Source organism: Cydia splendana, chromosome 17 (assembly GCF_910591565.1).
Source record: "Cydia splendana chromosome 17, ilCydSple1.2, whole genome shotgun sequence".
NCBI lineage: Eukaryota > Metazoa > Arthropoda > Insecta > Lepidoptera > Tortricidae > Cydia > Cydia splendana.
In genome coordinates, this window is record NC_085976.1 from 955,952 (window position 1) to 981,661 (window position 25,710).

The 25,710-nt window shown below is 36.4% G+C and overlaps 1 protein-coding gene across 1 annotated transcript in view; it reads left to right on the top strand.

The window, feature by feature from the left end:
• LOC134798608 (acetylcholine receptor subunit alpha-like 1) overlaps window positions 1-25,710 on the top strand; it is a 350,593-nt gene that overhangs the window by 257,251 nt on the left and 67,632 nt on the right. The gene's annotated exons all lie outside the window — the stretch shown is intronic.

The following is a 25,710-nucleotide window of genomic DNA, read 5'->3' on the forward strand; positions in this document are numbered from 1 at the left end:
TATTCCGATGTATAAAGGCCTAAAAACTAAGTGCGGCTACAGCCCTTTAGTCGGTGCCTGGAATTCGGGACTTGAATGGAGTAATGAGGAAACTTTGCCAGTCGAAATGTTTTCCGACAAATAAATGAACAATATATGCTAATTATGATGTTGGTGTGTTACAGCATTTCATCTTAACTCGTGAGGTGCCCGAGGCGGGCCCCGTGCAGGAGGGCCGTGTTGGCAACCATGGCGCCAAGCGCTGGAAGCGCCACCTAGCGGCTTGCGAAGACACTACGAGGAGCCGCTACAGCGCCATCTATCGGAGAGCTACGTCATAGGACCAGGTAGCCCCCGCCCCGTCTACCTGGAGTGGCAGCAGACTTCGGTGGGGATACCGAGCCGATAAAAGGGGCTGCACGACCTTCAGAGCTCTCTTGTTCCAGCGACTGTCGTTAGGGTTACTTGAAGTAGAAGTTATAACGTATTTTGTAATTTTGTAATTAATTTGATTAAATAAAGTATTTTCAAAGTCCAGTATTTTGCCTTTACTTATCCTCATAGTAAAGTCGTTTACAGTAGGTAATAGTTACAATTATATTACATAATTATCATAATATGACCAACAGCTTTTCTTGTGTCCAGTCCACTAGGCGTACAACTTTTTTCACTTGTCATCTGTCACTTTCGCACTCATGAAATGTTAATTTACGTGATACCTTCCTTTTTGCACACTTCAATTATCTTTAAGCGTAAGCGTAATTTTAGATCTATGGTCATAAGACAGCGTGAGATAGTGCGAGCGACATGCCTAATGAGACGACTCCGATTGCATTTTGTGGACTACCTAATCAGCTTTAGCGACTCACGGTGATTGGTGGAGCGGCGCACGGTAACTCAGGCTCGTATCAAATTAAGTTGAAACGGATATCAAATTGTGAAAACAGAATTGGCGTTCACATATCTTTAAGCCCTTCATTAAAAGGGTTAGCTCACGGGTCTTATTAAAAACTTGTGCATTCGCTAACAAGGTTTACTTTAACGTTAATTGTGAACAGTTGGTGGGATCCAGTTTGCGCTTTGCGCTAATGGATTGGGGAGTTTGTTGCAGTTCAGTGACCTTTTAGTTTAATATGCTTAAAATATAATGCTATTATAATCACGGCTTTAGTTACCTAGCGGTTATGTGTACTGGTTTTCAAATTGTTTTCTGCCCCTCCAAACTTAGGGAGTTTGGATGCAGTAAACATCGTAATTCGACCAACTGCTTTTTTGTCTTTCAAAGAGCAGCTTCTTTGTCTTTTTAAATTTATAGTTTTCTATTTTTGTTTGTAATGTAAAAGTAACAATTTTTAGAGTTCCGCACAAAACTGTTCGCGGAGCTCTTATGGGATCACTTCGGTCTTGAAAAGCGGTTGAATGCGTTTTTTTGGATTAAATAACGAGCTTAACGAAATTACACCCACAATTACTTGTAAAATCAACCCGTCATAATTCCGCCAGATCCAAATCCCAGTCCACTCCTAATTTGCCCAACATTAGCATAATTGGTATTCTGCTGATGTTTTGCCGAGCCAGCAATCCGTTTTCCCTGCTGACGTGTAACAAAACCAACTATTATCTATTTTGAAATTGTAGATTGGGGATTGGGATAGGCAGATAGGTACCGGTCTTTAGAGGCTACCTACTTAATTATTAGTTGTTGCACTTGTAGCTGGGCATGTACATCAATTAGGTACACGTCTGAAGTGTTGGACATAGCCAAAATTAAGGACCGTAATCGTAATTTTCTGATTGAATCCTAATCCCTGTATGTATGATATATGCGGATTATTGACATTTGCGGCAGCAACGCTGTCGGTAGCAATGCCGCGCTGCAATACAGCAGCAGCAGTATTCCAGGTGTACTCTGTAACTGAGCGGTACCTTTATTCATAAAATATAAAATCTAGCAGCTTTCACATTGAGGTACGAACATGGCACAAAAACAAAATTCTTTTTTAATAACTTAAACTTTAATTATAAACACCCTTAGTTCAGCAACGTCCAAAATACTGGACATAACCTTTGGCCCTCTTTTTGTATTTCTCAACCAGTATCATTTCTACTACTGAGCGCCGAGGAGGTTTGAACTCACAACCCTCCATGTTTTCTGTCTATTTAAGGGTTAATCTTGACAGACATAACTGTCCGCATTAATAATTTTCTTGTCGCGTGGGCCCTTCTAGCCGCGGGCAGTCAGTTAACTGCGGTGAACTTCATAATAACTATTGGCAGGCGTGCAACTCCAAACTCGTTTAACTAAGCCGTCGATATCGCAGTCGCATTGATAAATAAATGCCGCAGTGCAACTTGGATGCGTGCGGAGTTTGAATAGCGGGGATTAGGAATGGGGTTCGAAATGGATACATTTAGGTATGTGTTGAAGTGTTTTTGAGAATACTATTGAAATACATGCCATCCTCAGGGAATAATAAAATAAAAAATGTATATATTAGGGGACATCTTACACAGATCAACCTAGCCCCAAACTAAGCAAAGCTTGTACTATGGGTGCTAGCTGGCGACGATATACATACTTATATTTAGATAAATAAATACTACATACATAGATTACAACCATGACTCGGGAACAAAATAAATATCTGTGCTATCATACAAATAAATGCCCTTACCGGGATTCGAACCCAGGACCATCGGCTTTGCAGGCAGGGTCACTAGGTACCCAATAGGCCAGACCGGTCGCCAAAGTGTGAATGTTACTTTAAAATGGTATATTGTGAGACACTGATATAATTTATTAGTACATAATTCTTAATCTATAAGCCGCCCGGTGATAGCGGCGTCTGCAAGGGAAGCGAGAAATATTATTAATATATTTTAGTGAAATTGGAAACTAATGATCTATAATTAATCGTTTTGTTCATTTTGCTATATTGAAATATCTGGTTATAAACGAACGTATATCAATTATTTAAGCATCGGTTCTCGATTTGAAATGAATTTCAATTTCTGTATTGGTAGGTAAATGCTTTGAAATGTCTAATTGATTGGAATAATACAGATCTGTGTCAATGCCAAAACATTTAATGGGCAATTAGGTAAAATTTTCTGTTTAATGTGTTCATTCTGACAGAGGGCAGCAATGCTGCATAACATTACTGCAGACTACTTTGAAGGAAACGTCAAAAAGGTCATTTTAGCAAGACATTTAATATTAAATTTGAGGTTCCTTGCATCATAAAATATAATACAGCTGCCGTTTTGCAGGGCTGCACTGCAAAAAAATTAGAATATTGATTCTAATCTAATCCAGGCACTAATATTGATTAGTGCCTGGATTTGTGTCCTTTGCAGCTTACATGTAGCACTAAATTGAAGCGTCTTTTGAATTCCGAATCTGGGTATTTCACAAAATTATAAAGTGTTAGATGTTGAAACAATTTTGCTTTTCTTGAAAAGTGTTTTGCCGAAAATATTATATTCTACTTAAATACGGAAACGAAACAATTGCATTAAGTTTAACAGCACAATTTAATTGAAATAATCGTAGTGTACACGCAATTATAAACAACCGTATGAAACTCGAGAGTAAAACTAACCATTGTGTCCATTATTACCCATTTACATAATTGCTGCATTATATTACAGCACTTGTGCAACAAACAGTGAATTTGCTTTTATCCTCTTAAGTCCCAATGTGCTTTAAAATTACTAATTCAAATCGTACTTTGAGCTATAACTGGAATAAAAGGAGGTTCCAAATTTAAAACTGCAAAACGGGTTTGGGACTTAGCAGGTTCTAATCCACTTTTTTCCTGTCCTGACTGTTTAACAAACGTTCCTTTTCACTTATAATCTAGTTACAAACAAAATATCCAGTGTCCAGTGAAAATAATATTTCGAAAATTGGAAAGCCCGGAATCAAGGACCAATCCGTTTCTTGTTTACTGACGATTTAACTCAAACAAAAGTACGACCTTTAACAAATGATGCTTCCTTTAAGCGTGAAACTCAAAACGAACTCAAATGGAACAATAGACCTTATCACCTTTGTACAGAGTTCATTTTCGTTGAGATCTTCCGTTGTATTTTATCGTAGTTCATTCATAGTGTTATGTATAAGTCGTTTTTGTATTTTTTGAATGTCCCGGATAGGGCGATTGCTTCCCGCCGGCGCTGAATCGAGTAGATTGGATGTTTGATCTTTCTGTTAACTTAGAATTACAGAGTGCGCAGGAAAACGAGGAAATGATTTAGTAAGGTTTTATTTGTTTGTAAGTTACAGTTTTTTAACTATCTTTTTTTATACGCAGTTAAATATCGTGTCTTTATCTTTTCATTTCTATTTATACATTTGAATTATGAAATTTTGTAATTGACAAGTATAATATAAATATATTTATATACCTACCATAAATAACTTGGTGATTAAACAAAATGAATAAAAGCCAATCACTTTTTTTACGTTAAATTACTTACCTCAAATGAAGAACAGCAAAAAAAAAACACAAATAGGAATGAATTGAGGCAAGCCTTCCTTGGGAGTTCTAAATACTCCTGATCAGAAATACAATAGCCCTATAAAAAGAACAGAATAGAATAGAAATGATGCGTATATAAGCTCAAATTGAATACAGAAAAGAAAGTTATACAACATAAAAAACATAGGAAGGACATAGTGCCACGAAAAGTTTACGCTTGGTTTCGTGGAGGGACGGTTAGATTAGCGCTACCTCGTTTTTTAAGCAAAATAGGCACAATGGTTGTCGATTTGCGGAAAATGCCCAGTAGAACTAAACTACGTGCCACGAAACGGTCTTATCTTATCAAATACGGCAAATGCCATAATTCTGTATAAAAGAGCCGTGTATCTAGTTGGATCTACAAACCTTGTCTAAAACTAAGTAATAAATAGTAAAATTGATCATTAAACACGTTTAATGATCAATTTAGGTAAGTAGGTATACGTAACTATAGTGTTAATTTTAAGTAAATGTCCCGCTGCAAAGGTTAACTATAAATTAATTAATAGTTAAACCTTACGATGAATCCCCGTTTAATTGAAACATTAATTTATTCTGCAAGTCTGTTATGTATGAGATGCCGATTTAATCATAGTTTGGATGTTTTTATTAACTAACTAGCTTTTGAATTTGCATATTTTTCTGCGTGTTTAGTGTTTCTTAAAAAAAGCTTCAAAAGGCAAAACATATACTTAAATTATTTCAATCGCTGCGCTAGTAGCCTAGCGGTAAGAGCGTGCGACTTGCAATCCGGAGGTCGCGGGTTCAAACCCCAGCTCGTACCAATGGGTTTTTCGGAACTTATGTACGAAATATCATTTTATATTTACCAGTCGCTTTTCGGTGAAGGAAAACATCGTGAGGAAACCGGATTAATCCCAATAAGGCCTAGTTTCCCCTCTGGGTTGGGAGGTCAGATGGCAGTCGCTTTCGTAAAAACTAGTGCCTACGTCAATTCTTGGGACTAGTTGTCAAGCGGACCCCAGGCTCCCATGAGCCGTGGCAAGAATGCCGGGATAAAGCGAGGAAGAAGAAGAAGATATTACAATAGCGGCGAAGTTCGGGTCACAACTGCTGCTGCATAACCTGCTGAGTCCTGTGAGTCCACGCGGAACAAATGCCATCTTCGAAACGTGAGAGGGAATTTTTAAGAAAATTTAATTTATACGCAACTAAGCCCCATTTTAGTGAATTATAATTAAAGTCCGTACCGAAATCGTATCTTAAACAATAAAACCTGAAACAACTTAATGACGATGAAAAAATTAACTTCACGTTAATAGTTCACTAATTTTTTATTGGACTTTGCAACAAAGTTTGACAGTTTAAGTGCTGATAAAAATATTTCCTCGTCGAGTGATGCTGATGGAATTATAAAAGCTTATGAGATTTCTTATTTCATATGACATTTTAATTAAAACCTATTTAATATGTTAATTGAACAGTTTGCAAAACTTGTGTCAGAATCACAAATATATCCGCCATGTATGTGCTTAAATATCTAATAATTAATGGCATATGTACTCACAATGAACAAGTTTATAGTTGGACCATTATAAATAAATGTTACATCTACATACTCTCATTTCATACAAATCTTAATGAAAACGACAATTAAACACTTTCGGTGCCGGGCGCCCCATTTCCAGTACAAAATGAACACACATAAGTGTTCTTGGCAGTGAATGTGTTAATATAAAACTTTTAAGAATAGGTAATGTTAATGGATATGTACTTTTTATTTTATACGAGAACGCAGTAAAAAGTTTTTTGGCAGCAATCGCAATTTATGCGTTAGCCAATATTGATGATAAGTTTCTCTCAGTTCGTAATATACAATGCATATTATTACTTTTTGCTTAGTTTGAAATGTACAAAGATTTTTCGCATTTGGCTTACAAATGCTATAACGTTTTATTTTGCGATCTTCAAAATCGTAATAAATGTATAAAAAAGTTTTTTTAGGGTTCCGTACCCAAAGGGTAAAACGGAACCCTATTACTAAGACTTCGCTGTCCGTCCGTCCGTCCGTCCGTCCGTCCGTCCGTCCGTCCGTCCGTCCGTCCGTCCGTCTGTCACCAGGCTGTATCTCACGAACCGTGATAGCTAGACAGTTGAAATTTTCACAGATGATGTATTTCTGTTGCCGCTATAACAACAAATACTAAAAACAGAATAAAATAAAGATTTAAATGGGGCTCCCATACAACAAACGTGATTTTTGACCAAAGTTAAGCAACGTCGGGAGTGGTCAGTACTTGGATGGGTGACCGTTTTTTTATTTGCTTTTTTTTTGTTTTTTTTTTTATATGGTACGGAACCCTTCGTGCGCGAGTCCGACTCGCACTTGCCCGATTTTTTTTTTATTTGGCATGTTTCTGTGGTCCGACTGTCCGTGGACCGAGTACTGACGGCCCGATCGGAACTTTAAGATACGTCAATTAATAGATCTAGAAACGATATTTATTAGATATGTCAGTGTCAAGTATGACGTTTCTTCAAACAATAACGTCACTTTTGACACTGAAACATTTAATCTAATCCAATCGTTTCTGGATATATTAATTAACGTATCATAAAGTTGAGAATCGGGCATTAATACTGTGTCGTCAGAAACTTTTCAAATTGCGGAATTTCCACATGGTGAAATATCCTCGCCATAAAAAATCGTATGTCTAAAACGGCCTTCACGCACTTATAAAATTGCTTTTGCCCATCAATATTTTTTTTTACTTTTGACTGGTAGATAATGCTATTATGCTATGCATTAAGTCTGCCGTTTGATTTTTTTCCAATTTTAAGTTCAAATAAGAATAATAACTCAATTACCAAGTGGCACATCCTATCAAAGACTCCACTCGACTTCAAATCTCATCAAACATCCACCAAACAAAAAGAAATTACAGATGTAAATCCGAAATTACAAGATATTAATACCTTTCAACTTGTATTTGAGAGCTAAGGGCTTGTGAAATTAGATTTTTAATTCAAAGACATTTCATTAAGTTAGTGTTCGGAGCCTGATTTACATTTGGATCTTGAGTTTGAGAACGAACGCCAATAAGAACTGAAACTATGCTGACTGTTCTCGTTCTAAATTGCTAGCCGTTGTTGTCCTAAATGTGATCCATTTATGCAGTAAATTTTATGCGCCGTCGCATAGTACGCGTATTAAAATACAAGATCAGAATTTTTTAATTAAAAGTATTATATTGCATTATTCAAATATTTATCCAAAGTCCCCCAAGCGACTGTCTGTATGCTCGCGATAAACTCAAAATCTACTAAACGCATTTTCATGCGGTATTCACTTATCGATAGAGTGATTCAGTGAGAAAGGTTTAACTCGTCATTTGTTAAAGTTTACCCGTGCGAAGCCAGGGAGGGTGGGTAGTAGTAGTATATAGTTATGAATCTATTTTGGATTTCACGGGCCTATGAATCCCGGTCTTTTGATAGGCTTGCGTGGGTATATAGATTCATGAATCTATTATTGTTATTATAACTAACTGTCTCTCTATTTGTATATTTATCCCACAGTTAATAACAATATATTCCAATGGTTTTTACTGTAGATACTAGTCTTCGGTTATTGGATACCTCATATTCAGTCAGCTACCCGTTTTAAGAAGACATCTTTCCACCTAGTTTCAGATCTGATTTTGCATTATGTCAATGCCAAACCCACGTTACCCAGGGGCAGTTTGGTAGGCAAATATCCCATCCAGCTAAATTTCGCGCACACCCGCTTAGGTGTAAATGCGGCTTTTATCGAGCCTGATAACGCCGCAAATTGACCGAAGTTACTAAGTACCTCTATTATGGCAACTCGTTTGGTGTTCACCTTTGTTTTGCAACTTTTCTCTTAATAGTGACTATTAGAGAAAAGTACAGTCGCCATCAGATATATGGGTGCGGCCATGGTGCTCACAAATATCTGAACACGCCTCTATTTATCAAGGCGCTAGCTGCGTGTTCAGATATTTTTACGAACATAAGTAGGTACAGTCGACGTCAAACATATGTTTACACTTTTGCATCTTACTCCGTTGTAATAGGGCGATAAATGTAAACATATCTTTGACGTCGACTGTACCTATTACTTTATAATCGCGTTAAATATATTTTCTACGTTATAATAATATGTAGATGTAGATGTAGTGTAGGGACGCCCGGCCGGAAGCAGGCGGGCTGTCGATCGCTTGTCGCGTTCATTCAGCCCGGTTCCCTGGAGTTGGAGCTGCAGGTTACTGTCCCGGCGGCATTCCCACACTATTCTCCTCAAATCTTCTTGTTTTCCTGCAGAAAAGAAGGACATCTTTGAGTTCGACGTCCTTTAGTTCGTTTTCTTCTAGTGTGTCTCTACCGAATGTATTATATCGCGGTGCCGCGTACATAGTACATTCTGCTAGTAAGTGTAAGCTGGTCTCCTCCTTTCCACAATGTGGACAGGAGGCGTCTCTACTGATTTCCATTATCTTAAGGTGTCTGTTGAGAGTATTGTGACCTGTAATGATACCTGTCAGTAGTCTCAGACTGCTCTTACCTAGTTTCAAAAGATACCTGGTTCTCCTGTGGTCTATACCTTTGATCATCATCTTCGACTGTCTGCATCCAGTCTCTTCTTCCCATTCTCTCTGTGCTTCCATCTCTTTTATAATAATATGTAGGTATATTCAATATTTTACTCCCACACATGCTTCTTGGTTTTTGTGAATCATATAAGGTGTGTGTATTTGTAAGGGACTCGGCAGGATAGGCTCAGCCTAGTAGTGTCAATGTCACAGTGAAATAATTATGTAAAGAAATGTCTTCTGCCAATAATTGTGTTTGTTAAGGGGCCCACTGATTAACAGTCCGCCGGACTGTATCGGCCCGTCAGTTGTTCGGAACTGTCAATATTTTGTTCTAACTGACAGGCCGATACCGTCCGGCGGACTGTTAATCAGTGGGCCCCTTAAAAAATCTTCATTATATTAATGATATTTCTGAAATTATATAAAAAAATAAAAGTGCGTGTGTGTGTGTTGACAGAGCAACACTGTACGCCAAGTCTCTAGCAAATATTGTACAAAATAAATAGAAAGATCTGCCCAAACCTGCATAAAACCGGAGGAACACATAAACACAAACAGCCGCTGTTTAAATCCGATCACAAAGACACTTGGTGAGCCATTTCCACTTACTATTATAGTCAAATGAGATTGGGAATTTCGTTATTATTTTGAAAATCGCACTCACACATATAAAGCTTTAAAATAACTGAAGTTATTTATCTAAAAACATAGAAAATAAAAGGTCAGTCAGCTGATAAAACCGGGCACTGACACTGACAAGTGACATTGACGTTTCGTTCAGAAACAACTGTACAGGCTCAGGTTTACAGAGACAGATACAAATTAACTACTTATTTGAAATGGAACTAAACGCAAAAAACACAACATGCAGACAATGCAAACTAGAGATAAAAGAAAAACACTTTCTACTGTGTTCAAAATGTAAATATCCACTACATATTTTATGTACGGCAGTTTCAAAAAAATTGTACGACTTAATGACACCGGAAAAACGAAACTCTTGGAAGTGTAAAAATTGCATGAAAATCGTTCTAAAACAGAAACATATAGATAACAACAGCCTTCCAAGCACCTCAACGTGCAATACCCCAAAAAAGCAGCAACAAAATAAGGACTCTAATAACTCAAAACCTGTAACAAACGTCGTAACTAGAAGAGCTCATAAAGAAAAAACACAACCCAAGGCATTGACTCTTTCGGATGTAGAGCCAGAAGCAGACACGAATGAAGACTCACTTTCTCTCTCAGATGATGATAGCCCACGAAGTGTACCTAATATTTCAGAATCAGCCGACTTGCAGGTCCAAGAGCTACACAACGAAATTGACAGTCTATCGCTCCAACTCGCGAGCGATCACGAGGAAATCGCTTCTCTCAACGTAGATATAACAAGCCTTCAGAAAAAAAATGAAGAGCAGCAAATACAATTAAATGTATATAAGAAACTTCTAACAGAAACATCACCATCGTCATTAACTCCTTCGAAAAGACGTGGAAGTAAAATTAAATACTTAAGCCAACAACCAAACTTAATGCCAAATACTACGCCAAGTGGAACAGAAAATAAAAATGAAACCACCGTTACACAAATTCCAACCACTCAGACTGAGTCACCACAAATACAGAGTGGAGAAGCAGAGCTCACCCATGAAAATATAAAAACTCTGAAACTGCAAGAAAAGGATACAAAACGCAACAGATTAGTCATTATTAGCAGTAACAATGTAAACAAAATTTCAAATATTATTAGTAACGATGTCACGCTAAACAAATGGAAATGTTGTCATTATGTTACACCTGGAGGGAGCACCAAACATCTGCTACAAAACATTAAAAATAAAACCGCGCTCTTATCGAAACGAGATTTTTGCGTCGTTATGATCGGTGAAGAAGACATGCAGATAGACAGTAACCACCATGAACTAATCCAACTTATAAATGAAACCCTGAGCCCGATTACGAACACAAATATTATTGTAACATGTCCAACTTACATATGTGGGAAGCCTATTTTCAATGCAATAGTCGAAAACTTCAACTATTTGCTACTCAACAACATACCGTTCCATAGACAACACTACTCCTTCGACTCAAATTTAGATTTGTCTCTAGACATGTTCTCGAAAATAACAGGCAAACTTAACAAGAGTGGAATGACAAATATAATTAGTCATATAGGGAATTTCATCTCCTCAACGAGTAGAGTAAAATAATGTCTGGATAAACCTGTTCAAAAAAAAATCTCCGACTTCTTTAAAATAAAAAGACAGGTCCAAATAAATTGCACTCAGAAAAAAATAAACGACTTCTTCAAAGCTGAACACCGAATTCCAAGTTCTTCGCAGAAGCAAGAAGATCAGCTTGGAGGCGAAACGTTTTTTCGAGAAACAAAACCCTGTAACTTCACATAGTTTGGTAATCTTACACCAAAACATTGCCGGTCTCTTGAATAAACAAGACCCATTAGATATAGCAGTAAAAGAACTAGAAGAGACACTTAAAAGCATTGACATAATATGTCTTAGTGAAACATTTATACCAGAGGGTGACGAAAGAAACGTACGATTACAAAATTATGTTTTAGGTTCTCATTGGTCGCGACCAAATTTAAAACGAGGAGGGGTGTGCATACTAGTGAAAACAGATATAAACTTTATTAACCTTGGGATAACGAAAGAGTATTCAATTCAGAATGCCTTTGAATGTTGTGGTATTTCGCTTACGGATAGTAATCTGGTTGTTGTCTGTATATACACAACACCAAAGTCCGATAAGTCACTATTTCTGCATAGGCTAGAATCTCTACTTCACAGATTAACGAAAAAACAAAATAAAAAAATAGTAATAGCAGGTGACTTTAATATTGATATACTTAAAAATGATAAATATGCAGAACAACTAGTTAGCATTTGCAACTCTTTTAATACAAAATTGCACATATCCGATCCGACACGTAAGCTCGCTTGTATCGATCAAATTATTAGTAATATTAAATCTGCGACTGGGTCAGTTCATAAACTAGGTCTTTCAGATCATGACACGGGACAAATCCTTAAATGTAAATTAAAGCTTCAGAGAGCCCCTAAATTTTGGTTCCAAAGAAAAAGAGATTTTAGTAAAGCTAATACAAATAAATTTATTGAGTGCATTGAATCTCTTTCGTTTTCTGATGTCCTACACGAAACGGATAGTGAAACGGCTTTTAATGAATTTCATGATATGATTACACTGTTATTTAACTTAAATTTCCCTATAATATCTGTAAAAATTAGCAATAAAAATAAATGTAAAATACAGTGGCTCACTAAAAGTATAAGAAGATGTTGTATAGTTAAGAGACGTTTGTATTTTCAGTATCAATACGCCACAAACAATAAAGTTCATTTTAAAATGCTTTTCAAGAAGTACTCGAATACACTTAGAAAATGTATTAACGAATCGAAAAGGAAAAGCAACAAAAACTATATTGACAAAGCCGAAAATAAATGTCGAGCAACCTGGAAGGTTATCCAGTCTCAATCAGCAAATTCTAATCCAGCAAGCTTTACCAAACAAATAAAAACAAATAACTCCATAGTCACAGACCCTAATGATATAGCCAACACTCTTAACAACTATTTTATAAATATCACTAACAAACAAGGGGGAGTCGATACTAAAAACCAAATTGACAATATTTCCTCCAGTATATTTTTAAAACCGACTGATGAACAAGAAGTTTTAGGCGTAATTAGACACCTAAGAAATACAGGAGCAGTTGGATATGATGGGTTGCCAACTAGAATTATAAAATTATGTGCATCACGGCTTGCCAACATATTTGCATATTTAATAAACTTATCATTCTCTGAAGGTACTTTCCCTAAAAAGCTCAAATGCTCTATTGTAAAGCCCATGCATAAAAAGGGTGATATTACAGATGTTGGCAATTATCGCCCAATTACCCTTATACCGATCATATCAAAAATTTATGAAAAAATAATGTGTAACAGATTGAATAACTTTTTTAATCAGCAAAATGTAATAAAGTATGAGCAAAATGGATTCCGCAAAAATATGTCAACGTCGTTAGCTATATTTAAACTTGTGAAAACTGTGACAGAGTGTGTTGATAAGGGTGAAATAGTCGTAGCTTTATTTTTTGTATAACCCAACTTCAAGCAGATAAGCGCATTGAGACTTTCAAATCAGAGTTAAAATTTAATAGTTATGGGGTACCGCAGGGAAGTGTCCTAGGGCCTCTTCTTTTTCTCACATACATTAACGATCTCCCAGATATTATACCACATGAGTGTATTTTATTTGCGGATGATACGACAGTCATTATCAAAGGAAAAGACCCAGAAAAAGTGCAAAATGAAGTTAACTTAACTATTGGTAAAGTAATTGACTGGCTAGAGAAAAATAACTTAAAAGCCAACCTCTCTAAGACGAAGTTTATGCGCTTTCATACTCATAAAGCTCCTTCTATTGAGTTTAATATACAGTATAATGACGAACCAATTTCAGAAGCAACTCATACAAATTTTCTTGGAGTTACTCTTGATAGTCACTGTGACTGGGGATGGCATATCGATAACGTCTGTAAAAAGATTAGCAGTTTTGTATTTGCACTTCGGCACTTAAGGCAAGTGGCAACTGAAGAAACGAGTGTCACAGCATACCATGGCTACATTTCGTCTGTTCTTCAATACGGACTGATATTGTGGGGAAACTCAGCCCATGTAAACAAATTGTTTATTTTACAAAAAAAATGTGTAAGAGCTATTTGTGGTGCCTATATAACAGACTCCTGCAAGCCTCTATTCGGGAGATTAAAACTGCTCACTTTAGCGTGTCTGTACATAAAGCAATTAGCAATATTTGTGAAAGTAAACGCAGAACTATTTCCTAAAGTTAGAGACAGAATACAACGTGTACATAATGAGGGCAAATTAGTGTTACCAAAAACAAATCTGTATTACTGTAGAGGGAACGCCTACATTATGGCCATCAAAGTATATAATCAACTGCCTTCTAATCTACGTAACTTGCCCTTGAATAAATTCAAAGCTCAGCTCCACCAATGGCTTACTCATAGAGTATTTTACTCAATAAACGAGTTCTTTGCTTACAAAGAAGACTCTGTAATATATTAGTTAAGTTAGTTGCATGATAGATTTAGTCCTTTAATTTTAAGTTTTTCATTTGATATTCGCACGCCAGAAAAGGCGTAATATGTAGAACTATTTTGTACCTACTTAAGACCACTATGTAACCATATTACTGCGAATAAACCATTTGTATTTGTATTTGTATTTGTAAAAATACAATATGAAAGAGAATAATTATTCATTATACTCAATTAAATGTAACTAATGACACGATAAGTAATACTGATAATGTATAACTTGATACGAATATAATGAAGGCCGCTTTTTTAATTCTTCCAAAACAAGTGTGAATTTCAGAGACATAGTATTTAAATCAAAATCTTTCTCCTTCCTGTGTTTGAATATCTTTATGTATTTAAATAGTCATTCCAAATTCAAGTGAAATCCTCTGAGTATATAATAAACAACCATCGAAATCTTCTGAATAAGATATCGGAAGTGCATCCTTTACTATTCTAGGTTCATGTACTTAATGGACCAAAGTGCACATTCCCACTTTAAAAACGTATCTTATTTACTTTACTTGTAAAATGAACCTTAGTATTTGCTTTTAAAGTCTACTCTTAAAAGTTGAATGTTGATATCTTGCGAACATGCAGTGTAGATTAATGGTAAAGCGTCAAGTTGTGTGACACTGCTAATATTTAAAGGGGATTCTTTTTGTAGAACCATCTTAAACTCCTGGATAAATAAAGAAGAACATAATATATTATTGGCACTTGCCGTAATCATAAAGATGATTCGGATGGCAACTGTAGTTCCATTAGTATTGCGACACTACTGCTGAACCCTTGACACGGACGCTGTATCTGCCAAAACTGCGCTGCTGTCGTTGGAAATGGACTGTCACCTTAAAGCGTTCATTCCGTCACTAATTTTATCAAGGAAATTGATAAATACAGCGGCGGCGTCTAATACACTGTAACAGCAATGCAGCTGCAGTTGACATTCAAACGTCAGCTTTATATTAAAATTATGTTGCTATTAATCACTTTCCATTAATAAAGGTAATAACATAGGTATACTGTTAATATCGGCTTAAAGCGGTTATTACACGAGTGGTTACCTCTTGTCATCGAACCGATTCCAATCGCTTACCACACAAGCGCTACGTCAACTGTCAGAGATAGATAAAGTGTGTGTGTATGTGTATGTGTGAATAGTCCTGTCGCCATGTGTAAAATTCCTACCCGAAATTATTTTAAACTTTTTTTTCGTTTCGTACAATTGGTATTAAATTTCTTGTTATGAAATTTTCTTATTGAAGACAGTCTCCATATAAAAATTAACTACACTAGTATTAGTCGTAAACATTATTGTTTTTTTTTATCTAAAACACTACTTTTGTAAAAATGGACGAACTTCAGAAAATGCTCTGACTATATCAGAACATAATATGTATCAGGGCTAGTAGAGACATGGAGCCGTATAATTATGATTGTTATAAAATGTTATTCATCATCTCAGCCATAAGAGGTCCACTGCTGAACATAGGCCTCCCCCTTGGACCTCCATTCGCACCGGTTGGAAGCGACCCGCATCCAGCGTCCTCCGGCGGCCTTAACAAGGTCGTCTGTCCATCTTGTGGGTGGACGTCCTACGCTGCGCTTGCTAGTCCGTGGTCTCCACTCGAGCACTTTTCGGCACCAATGGCCATCTTCTTTACGTGCAACGTGGCCTGCCCATTGCCACTGATTAGCTTGCTAATCAATATTAATTTGATCAAATTCATAACCTGTTATAACAATCAAAATACGCCTCATGTTGTGCGTACATACACTAAAATGATTTTCTTATTATGGCGTGTCCACCCGGTCCTGAGAGTCACAGCACGGTAGGCAATCGGAACACAGCCCCAGGTAAGCACGTGCCTTTGAGGGATTACACACGATTAGCACGGTACGGTGATCGTGATCATATAGGTGAGGTGTAGGTTTGGTGTTCAATAAGTGAGCCCTTAATTTGATAGCGTTTAAGGTGCATTCGGATCGCCACACGGTAGCTTACCTACCTAATTAGTCCAATTACTTACTGATACATAGATTTGCTCCATAAAAGTGAGCTGCGATGTGGATTTACCTTTAGGATTTCTGGACTTTGTCTAATGCAATTTAGTTCAGTCAGTTGCAAATATTGGGAGACTCGTATTAAAACGTTACGCTCAGATTTCACGTCAAAACACAATTAAAGTAAAACCCAATAAACACTATTGTATTTTTTTTGCGTAATAAAAATAAACTACCAATGAATAGGGGTTTATCCACTAGCGCATAACGCTAGTCTTCAATTAAATTTGCATACTTTTAATCCGCGCCGTGCCACCAATTCAGTTCAGGATTAGGGCCGCTGCCAGCAGAATCCATTCCCTATTACACACATATACACAGCGAATTAGAATATACTTGTTACAATAGTGTGTGCGTGCCGCGGATTACATTAATTGGGAAACTTTAGTTGGCTTGAGACGCTTATAAATCGATAAATCTTAACGTCCACGGCATGTCAAGGTGCTGAAATTCCAGAATATTATTAGCATTATAAGTAAACCAAGTAGATATTATGTAATAATAATAAGAATATGTCGTAGGGATTTGGCGACCCCATCGATACCCGGGTGGATTTCAAAATCCAGCGAAAACTTATGGTTCGGTCTTTATAAAAAAAACTAGTAGGTTGTGCGAGTTGCAACTTTTTTATATGTTTTTAAGAACTATTATCTTCATGTTCCTTCAATTACCATCTCCAATAACTTAATAGTTTTTTTTATATAAAATGTTTTATGTGTCTAAAATCATCACCGTCAATCGTCGACCGGAAAAATCTGAACCTTTTTGTTTGCAGTGAAAATTATAGCATACCTATCGTACGATTGCGATTTTTCTTTTACTTATATCTTTTCCATGTTGTTGTTTAACACATGAAAAAATATGCAATAATTCCTTCACCGAGAAAGTACATTTAAAAATATTTAAAATTTTGTCACGAATATTCGTCAACACCGTCATGGTAATGTCAATGTGAGCTTATCTCGGTGTATGAACAACGAAATACCGCTAAACGTCCTTGCCCTATTTTTCACTTTAGTATAGAATGCCAAAAATGATTTCACTATAAAGTCACATCACTGAATCGTGAGAAATATTACGAACAAATTTGTAAAACGTAGTTTGTCACAACAGAGCATCATCACCGTTATGCTTTGGTTTAAAAAAGTTACAAATGATATATTAGAAATAATTACTGAAATGAATGGCAAACTACATGAAGTTTATTGTGTAGCATAGACATTAACTACTATTATTCGTATTCTAGAAATAAAAACAAGAAACTCTCAAATCGTCAACACCATACCCATCATCACCGGGAAAAAATGACGACCGGTGATGATTTCATGTGTATGGTGATGACGGTTCTCAGAAACTTTTCTAGTTATTTTGCTATAATTCATTATGAAATTAAGCTGTATGTTTGAAAAACGTTCTCTATGTCTTCTAACACTATATAATATCTACCTTATAAATGTAGAATAAATGTAGAAGAAGATATAACTATTTCTTTCACACTAGAGGATGCTTAGTTTTTAATTAACATTTTGACTGAAGTAGGCAAAATTTAGGTCATTTAGAACTTAGAACATACACATTTTTTTTTTATAATCTAATAATGTAAATCGTGCAACTTAGTGTCTGTAATTGCATGTTAGTCGTGTTAAAACAAAGTATTTAAACAAGCAACATATATTAAGTTTTAGACGACCATAGGCTACGGTACTGGCTCACTATCGTGATGGCTTTATGTTTTTTGATAATATTATATTAATTGATGTATATAATTACAGCAATTAATAATTATACCATTGGGTAGTCACCGGACCCAATACCTAACATTTTGTAACTTATGACATGCATTACAAGTAGGGGTCTTGCAACTTATAAAACACTGATTATATATTAATGTTTAGCTATTAACCAACATATATATGGATTTAAATCATTATAGCTATTTTTAAAGTTAATTATTTTAAAATACAAACTTGTGCAATGAATCAAACTATCAAAAAAAAGTACTTATCATAAAAATTAAGCTCATTGGTAAGCCAGTAATTTTATAATATGACATAAATACCAAGTTATGCAGTAGATAAAAGAAGATGCGGGTTTAAACTGATAATAAGAGTACAATATTGTTAATATGATTTAACATTGAAAAAACCCAAAAAAATAAATGAATACATAAATTGCCTATTTCGGAACATAAATTATTTAAAATTATACAATAAAAATACTTGTTATATATTTATGTATATGAATAAAATGTATTTTTTATAATTTTCTAAAAATAATTTATGTAGCTAGTCTTATGTTCAAAAACATGTTATTTGTAATGTTTATTAAAGTTCTAAAGTTACAATTAAAAAAAGTTTTTGTTTTTTTAATACGTTTTTAATACATATGTAAATTAGTTCCCAAATCATCATTACCGTACATGCAGTGTCATTACCGTCTATAAAAGAGTCATTACCATACCATGGTTGTCATCACCATCTTGCGTTTTTATTTTCCGAAAGCGATAACTTCAAATATAAGCCACAAATGATTGTATAAATACCATACATATCCTCAATATACAGCCCCCCATTACTTTACCCAGCTAGAATCGTGTTAAATTAAACATTTAAAAAAATTAATTTTTTGTATGGTGAAATTTTTTGTGCTGAAATCCACCCACCCGCAAGGAGGGTGGGTGGGTCTGGATTATCTGCCTCTAGCTTGCCTTAGCCGGCCGGCCAGAGTGGAGTCGTTAGAGCTATAAGCTCCAGGGTGGAAGTGAAATATGCATACGACGCGAGGTGGCTGGTAACAGCCACTGGGTAGAAAGCGGCGCACACCTCTCGACACCCCTGTGCCGCTCACACCGCCGATACTGCCCTTGAGCCATCCTAGATGTGGCTTTTTGTGGGGGCCCATCTTGTGACGGCGCGGCGAGTCACCGACTGCCGGAAATAAAATTGCATACCATTTTATTAGGCAGGCGTCCGGTTTTTTATCCCATAGCTCAGTACTTAGTCCATCGCTTTCATCTAATAACCTAGTTCATGTTAGATCCCATCAACTCTCAATAGTGGCTGGCGGGTGCTGCCTCTGCGTGCGTCCCATGACACGGGCAAGGGCAGAATCGGCTCAGTGTACCCCTTACATTTCATTAAAGTGTCAAAAGGGCTAGTACTACTTAACATTTATAATTGACCGACGTCGACGTGAATTTGCAATAGGGCCCAATATCACATTGGGCTTACCTAATCTCTCTATATGACTAAATAGCTGGACAGTCAAGAACCAAGACTTATACTACAAAGAGAAACTTTTCAACAACCTCAATGCTTGATCTCAAAACGGTACTTTAAAACTATTAAGCCCAGAAATACGTTTACAGCAAACAATACCTCGGGTCCGTATTCTGTGCGCATTCGAGCCAACGGAAAGCTTTCTTGGGAGACGTGTTCGCGAATAGCAATGCCGTGTTAGCTTAGCTCGGGCCCTGAGAATAGCGTATAGCGATTTGCAATTTTAAAGTGGTGAGCTGAATCTTTTACAATATCCAATATTGTTATCGGTTAATTAAACATTGAAAATATAAACTCGGTCAGTACACGGTAGTCGAGTCAGTTCGCTCGTCTATTCGCTCTTGCATATTAAAAAGGGAAGCAGATAAAAAAAATACAAGTTTCGATGTTCGCAGTAGGTTCTCCGTATCGATATGCTTTATCGAAGCTACGATTTGTTTGTCATTAAGTAATTAAATTATGTCACGTAAGCAAAAGTGATGAATCATCAGTGAATTTACACAAAAACTGTGAAATACCACATCTGGACTGTTAAAACTAAAGCCAGCCAGCCAGCCGCAACAGCGTCCTAGCCATGATCGCGGCCGGCTGAACTGCCCCTATATGAATCACTGTGTAAGTGTGCCATGCCACGGTGCCAGTAATTGACTAGCGGATATTATATAATTTAATGTAATTTTTATTTAATTTATAACTCATTTTAATGTAGTTTTTTTTAATGGATTTCAATCTTATGTTACTATAATTTGTATTGTGTGTAATATTATGTGTACTGTGTGGACCATAGCAGTCTGTAAATAAATTATAATGATAATTAAAGCTGCATCCGCGTTCTTCGTGGCCCCATTTCCAACTTCCGCCGCTCGTTTATCGGAATTCGCGTGTTTCCCGTGAAAAACTACGCCAGTTAAGTGAGTAATGGCCCGCCGGATGAGGCCGGGCCGCGAGACGTATTGCCGCCTTGCGACGCTTGATTAAATCCTACGCGTATTATATGTGAGTTTACCTGTTTTGATGTTTTACTAGCAAAACTGACGGGTTCAAAAACATTTTAATAACAAGATTTCCGTGAGACACAGACATGTATTTTTAAATTTATAAAAACGGGTCACTCACGTATTTTTAATTGTCTGTGTCGGTCCGCCAACGCGTGCTCTCGTCGAAGCTACTCGTTATGGAGGCCCTGAGTTTTAATTAAAGTAAACGCATTTTGTATGATGAACGCTTTTACAGGGTGGCTAAAAATAACTGCATTACCGTTGCCAGGGAGGTTTTGGGATTATACTGAGCAACTTATACTATAGGACCAGCCCCGAAATCGCGAAAAAAAAATTACCCTCCCATAAATGAAAATGGACCACCCAAAATGTATGAAACAGCCTAATTCTTTTTCGCGATTTCGGGGTTTGTCTCACAGTAAAAGTTGCTCAGTATAATCCCAAAACCTCCCTGGCAACGGGAATGTAGTTATTTTTTAGCCACCCTGTATTTATTAACTAATGGAATTTTCGTTTCGTTTTGATTTAATGAAAAAAGGTGTATTTTTTTTCAGATGTGGGCCATAACTAGTTGGTATAAAAATAGTTTTCCTTGTTTCCCCAAACAGCTACTATAAATGTTAACAGGCCTTCACGTAACAAAACAATATCGTTCGCAATTACCACTATCAACCCCGGCATAATTCCCAATTTCCAACCCTTTGTGCTCTTGACATGTACCGACATACCCTATTATATACCTTATCTTAATGCAGTAAGGGTTAGGTACAGTCAGTCTGTACCTACGTATCATCAACCGAGTTAACAGAGAAAGGTTTACGACCTTATTTCAAACGTATAAGGTCTATTATTCATCTATCTTATTCGATGGTCAGTTAAGAGGGGGCTAACGCAAAATTTTATTTACATTGAATTTTTATACCTTTTAATCAAGGGCAAATGCTGGGAAAAAATCACATGGAAACTAGATTATATTTGCAAGATCAGATTCCAAACAAAAGCTTAAAAGTTTAAAGTTGTCTTGATAGAAAAAAATCACGTAATCATGTCTAATTTTTATTCTATTTTCAGTTGAATATCGTTACCGTGTAAACCATAGCAGTATAACGGATATAATTCGGATGTGAACTGCAGCTGAATTTCTATTGCCAATTTACTGCGTTGATGTCATCGCCGCTCTATCCTTCAATTTCATTGATAAAATGGCTAACATTACTGCCGCGATCATGACGTTCAATATGTAAATCATAAAAAAAAAATCCAAATACAGCATTGACATCAATGCCGCCGCAGTAATGTTGCAACAGTAATACAGCTGCAGTTGCCATCCGAACGTTACTTTAATTTTAATATAAAATAGCTAGTTATACTCGTATAGCCGAGGGATTTGACGAGCAAAATTTTAAACAAAAGTATATTTTCAGAGTAATTGAGATACAAGGTAAAAACTTGTACGATGGCCAAATCATCCGTCGCAAGTTTTCCTAATATATTTTGTGTGTTCTAATTTCCTGGATTCACACCCCCTCTTAAGGGTTACTCTGTTACTGACGAGCACCGCATGGAGCGAATAGCCATCGCATGCAAAATGCATGGAGCCATCTTCTAATTTTAGAACAGAGATGGGTTTTGAATTTACAATGAGGTCCAGCCACATGAAGTCGATGTTATATTGATATTGTGTAGTCAATTTGAGTACGTAAAGGTAGCAGATTTATTTAAGTACATATTTTATTTCTGTTTTTTTTTTTATTTAAAATTTTACAAGAATATACTTGAATCAACCGCATTAGGAATATTACTATGCGTGTATGTATTATGATGTTAATTAGGATAATATTATTTTATTGTTCAAAAACTTTTCTTTGAATTTCACATCCAAACTACGCAAGTAAGTCTCATATTAGGTATTAACACTTGGTATGCTTTTTTCGAAAATATTCTACGAAATTATTAACCTTATTATTGTAAATTATTACAGTTCACATTATATGGGACTTACTGCCGTATTCGAACTTCAAGATATTCACAAGAGACGACACGTACTAGATCCATTCTAGATACGTTATAGTTTAGATATCAACTAGTTCTCTTTTGCAGCGAAATTCGGGCAACCAATGTCACTTTTACGTTAGATAGAGTAATATATCTATTAGATGTGAATTGGATCTCTAAGTCATATGCTGTGGAAATCGTTCAACAGTATCTCCAGAATCGCGCAAATGTCAAATTTGACAGGTTAGATCTTAAACATATCGTTATCGTATCTTGGTGATGTCTAAAAGATGTCTAATAGATGTCTATTTCAAAATCCGCATCGGGCTTTTAAACTGATGTCTGTAATGACTAATGAAAGAGGTTTTAATAAATAATATATCCTCAAAATCTTTTTAATGGGCGATCATTTTCAATAGCGAATACTGGAAATTATAATGCTACCCGTAGCAGCTATCTTCCAGCTCCGTGGCTCGGTGCGGCTCCTTGCGGGTTTAAAAATGCATCGCGGATGCCACTCCACGATAATTGGCTGAGCGAGAAATGTAATCAGTCGTCGCTGTGAGTTGCGCTATTTCCACAAAGCTGTGGCGTTAGAATTTCCTGTGTCTCGATTATATGAGACTTTACTTCTCATATTTAAAAAAAAAACGGCCAAGTGCGTGTCAGACCACGCATAATGAAGGGTTGGGTATGGGTATAAAATCTCTCTGAATATCAACATCATGCAAAAGAGGTATTTTTACATCAATTGATGTATAGTTTACTTTGATTTTTTTATTATTATAAGAGTTAAGTGCGAAACAAACTCCATACACATTTTTACATGCTCATAAATAAAAGGCATAGTTGCGGTCGTTGTGTCAAAATTATTTTCAAAATATTTACCCAGAGGGGTGATTGGGAACTACGTCTATATAGAAAGGCGATTTCGCGCGTTCGGCCACTGTCGTCGTAATGGCTCAACCGATCATATAGCAACCTTTACGTAAAGTTTTCTTATAATATTATTATAAAGAAAAAACCGGACAAAGTAAAGTTCACTCATCATTTTACCTCATCTACACGAAGGTTAGCTGGAAAAGATCCCTTACAGGGATAAGTTCGCGTTGGTATCTTTATTTCTGTAAGTTTTATGTAAACCTGTGTTGTGTACAATAAAGTGACTACTACAAAAAAACTACTAAAAGCAACGTATCATCATAAATTTGAAACCATTTTTTAAATGAAGAAGAAGATCGGCTCCAAGAAAGCAGTAAGCTGACAGTATCAAAATCCTAATCTCAACCCTACCTTATGACAAACTTGCAACGATATACATAAAGCACGTTGTACCAATTCCAGACTGTACCCTTACCAATTCATGTGATTACTCTCACTTCGACAGAGTTTGCTAACATATTCTGGGACAGTCCCTGCGAGGCCGTAACGTGGAGATACTGAGTGCTCGGTGCCCGAGGGCGCAACTCTAAGATGCATGGTGCATACGCTTTAGAAGATTTGAAGGATAAACGGATAAATTGACTAATAATGTCTTATCAGAATACTGTCTTCGTTTACTGCGATAGTTACTCATGAAATAAAACTATGGAAACGGATTATATCGCGTATAATGAATTTATAATACATCCCGACGTTTCAAAGTTACAGCGTTCGTGGTCAACGGGTGACTGAGGAAAAAACACACACATTTTTTCATATTGGCGCTTTGTAACCTTTCAAATATTATTACCTCAAATGTCAAACCTTCCCAAAACTGTATCGCAGTGACCACAAATAAAATATTGTTTTATACAATTAAAAATAGTACTATTTTGTAACCGCCAATCAACATGTACTAAATTATCACCATGCCCCCGAATAAAATCACACACGGCGATTCGATTATCCCTATAATCCGGTTCCGATGAAATTCTGCTGTAAATCGAGTCGCAAAGGATCCTCGTGTGACAACCGAGCGCTGGAGCGAGAATCGATTATCGCGAATATTTCCGACGACAGCAGCCCAGCCGGCACATGGTGAACCGTTTTGGTTTACATTTTTTTGGCTTAATTTAATAGTCATTGCACTATGGTTGCGAATTACAGTAAGTGCCCCAACGCAAGTAGGTATCCACTAGCTGTATAGAAAAGTGGATACTTATTAACATAACCTAACCATAACCTAACGGGGAACCGACTGAACCAAGTCTCCAAGAGAATGTCTGTAAAATAGAAAAGATCACTTAAAATACTAGTACAATTCTAAATTAGAATTTCACTTGTATTACGGCTATGTCTCGTCCTTTGATAAGTTACGGCATCATTGTATGGGGCATATATTTCTTGTTGTAAAAATGTTTGAAGAGCAAAACTCAACTCTATTTCAAATTAACGACAGTTTTTAAGTAAACGTTCAAATATGAGTAGTGTGTTCTAATTCGAAGCTATTGGAGTGAGAGCGAAATTGGATCGTGAATATTTCCAAAGGCATTTAGCCCTACGTTAAACGTTTTCCTTTATTCTCTTAACAGTGTTTGCGAAACTAAATGGACCTAGATAATAGCCTTTGGTTTTTCTTAAGCGAATTTTTTGAAAAGAATATCTTACATTTCATATTTCATTGTTGGCTTATCTACTAAAAAAATCATGTAATATATGCGTAATATTATCTATATCTTGCACTGTAGCTACAGCAATGATTTGTAAGAAAAAGTTGTCGAGTAGCCGAGTTTTGGTACTAAACTACTTTACTTATACCTAATAAATAAATGAATAAGTATGTGAACTAAGTGTTTCGCGTCAAGACTGTTAAGGTACTTACCGTTCGGATACATCAGCATTATTGCAGCAGCAATAAGAGCCCGTTTTTGCCTCGGAGTAAAAGATATACACACGGTTGCTGCGTCGCCAGTTCCATTTTCTTTGAACTTGGCTGGACACGCTGCCGCGTGTCTAGATTGCAGTCGGTAGTAATGTCACGCTGCAAAACTGCTGCTGTAATCCTGGTAAAGTAGTATGAATCCGAACAGGCCGTGTAGCCAACATGCCAATCGCTTACGCTCCGTAGCGATAGAAACGCAACTGTCACTGTCGCACTAACAAGGAAGAGTGAAAGAGAGACACAAAGCGTTTCGTTGTCGAAGCGATAGCGATTGT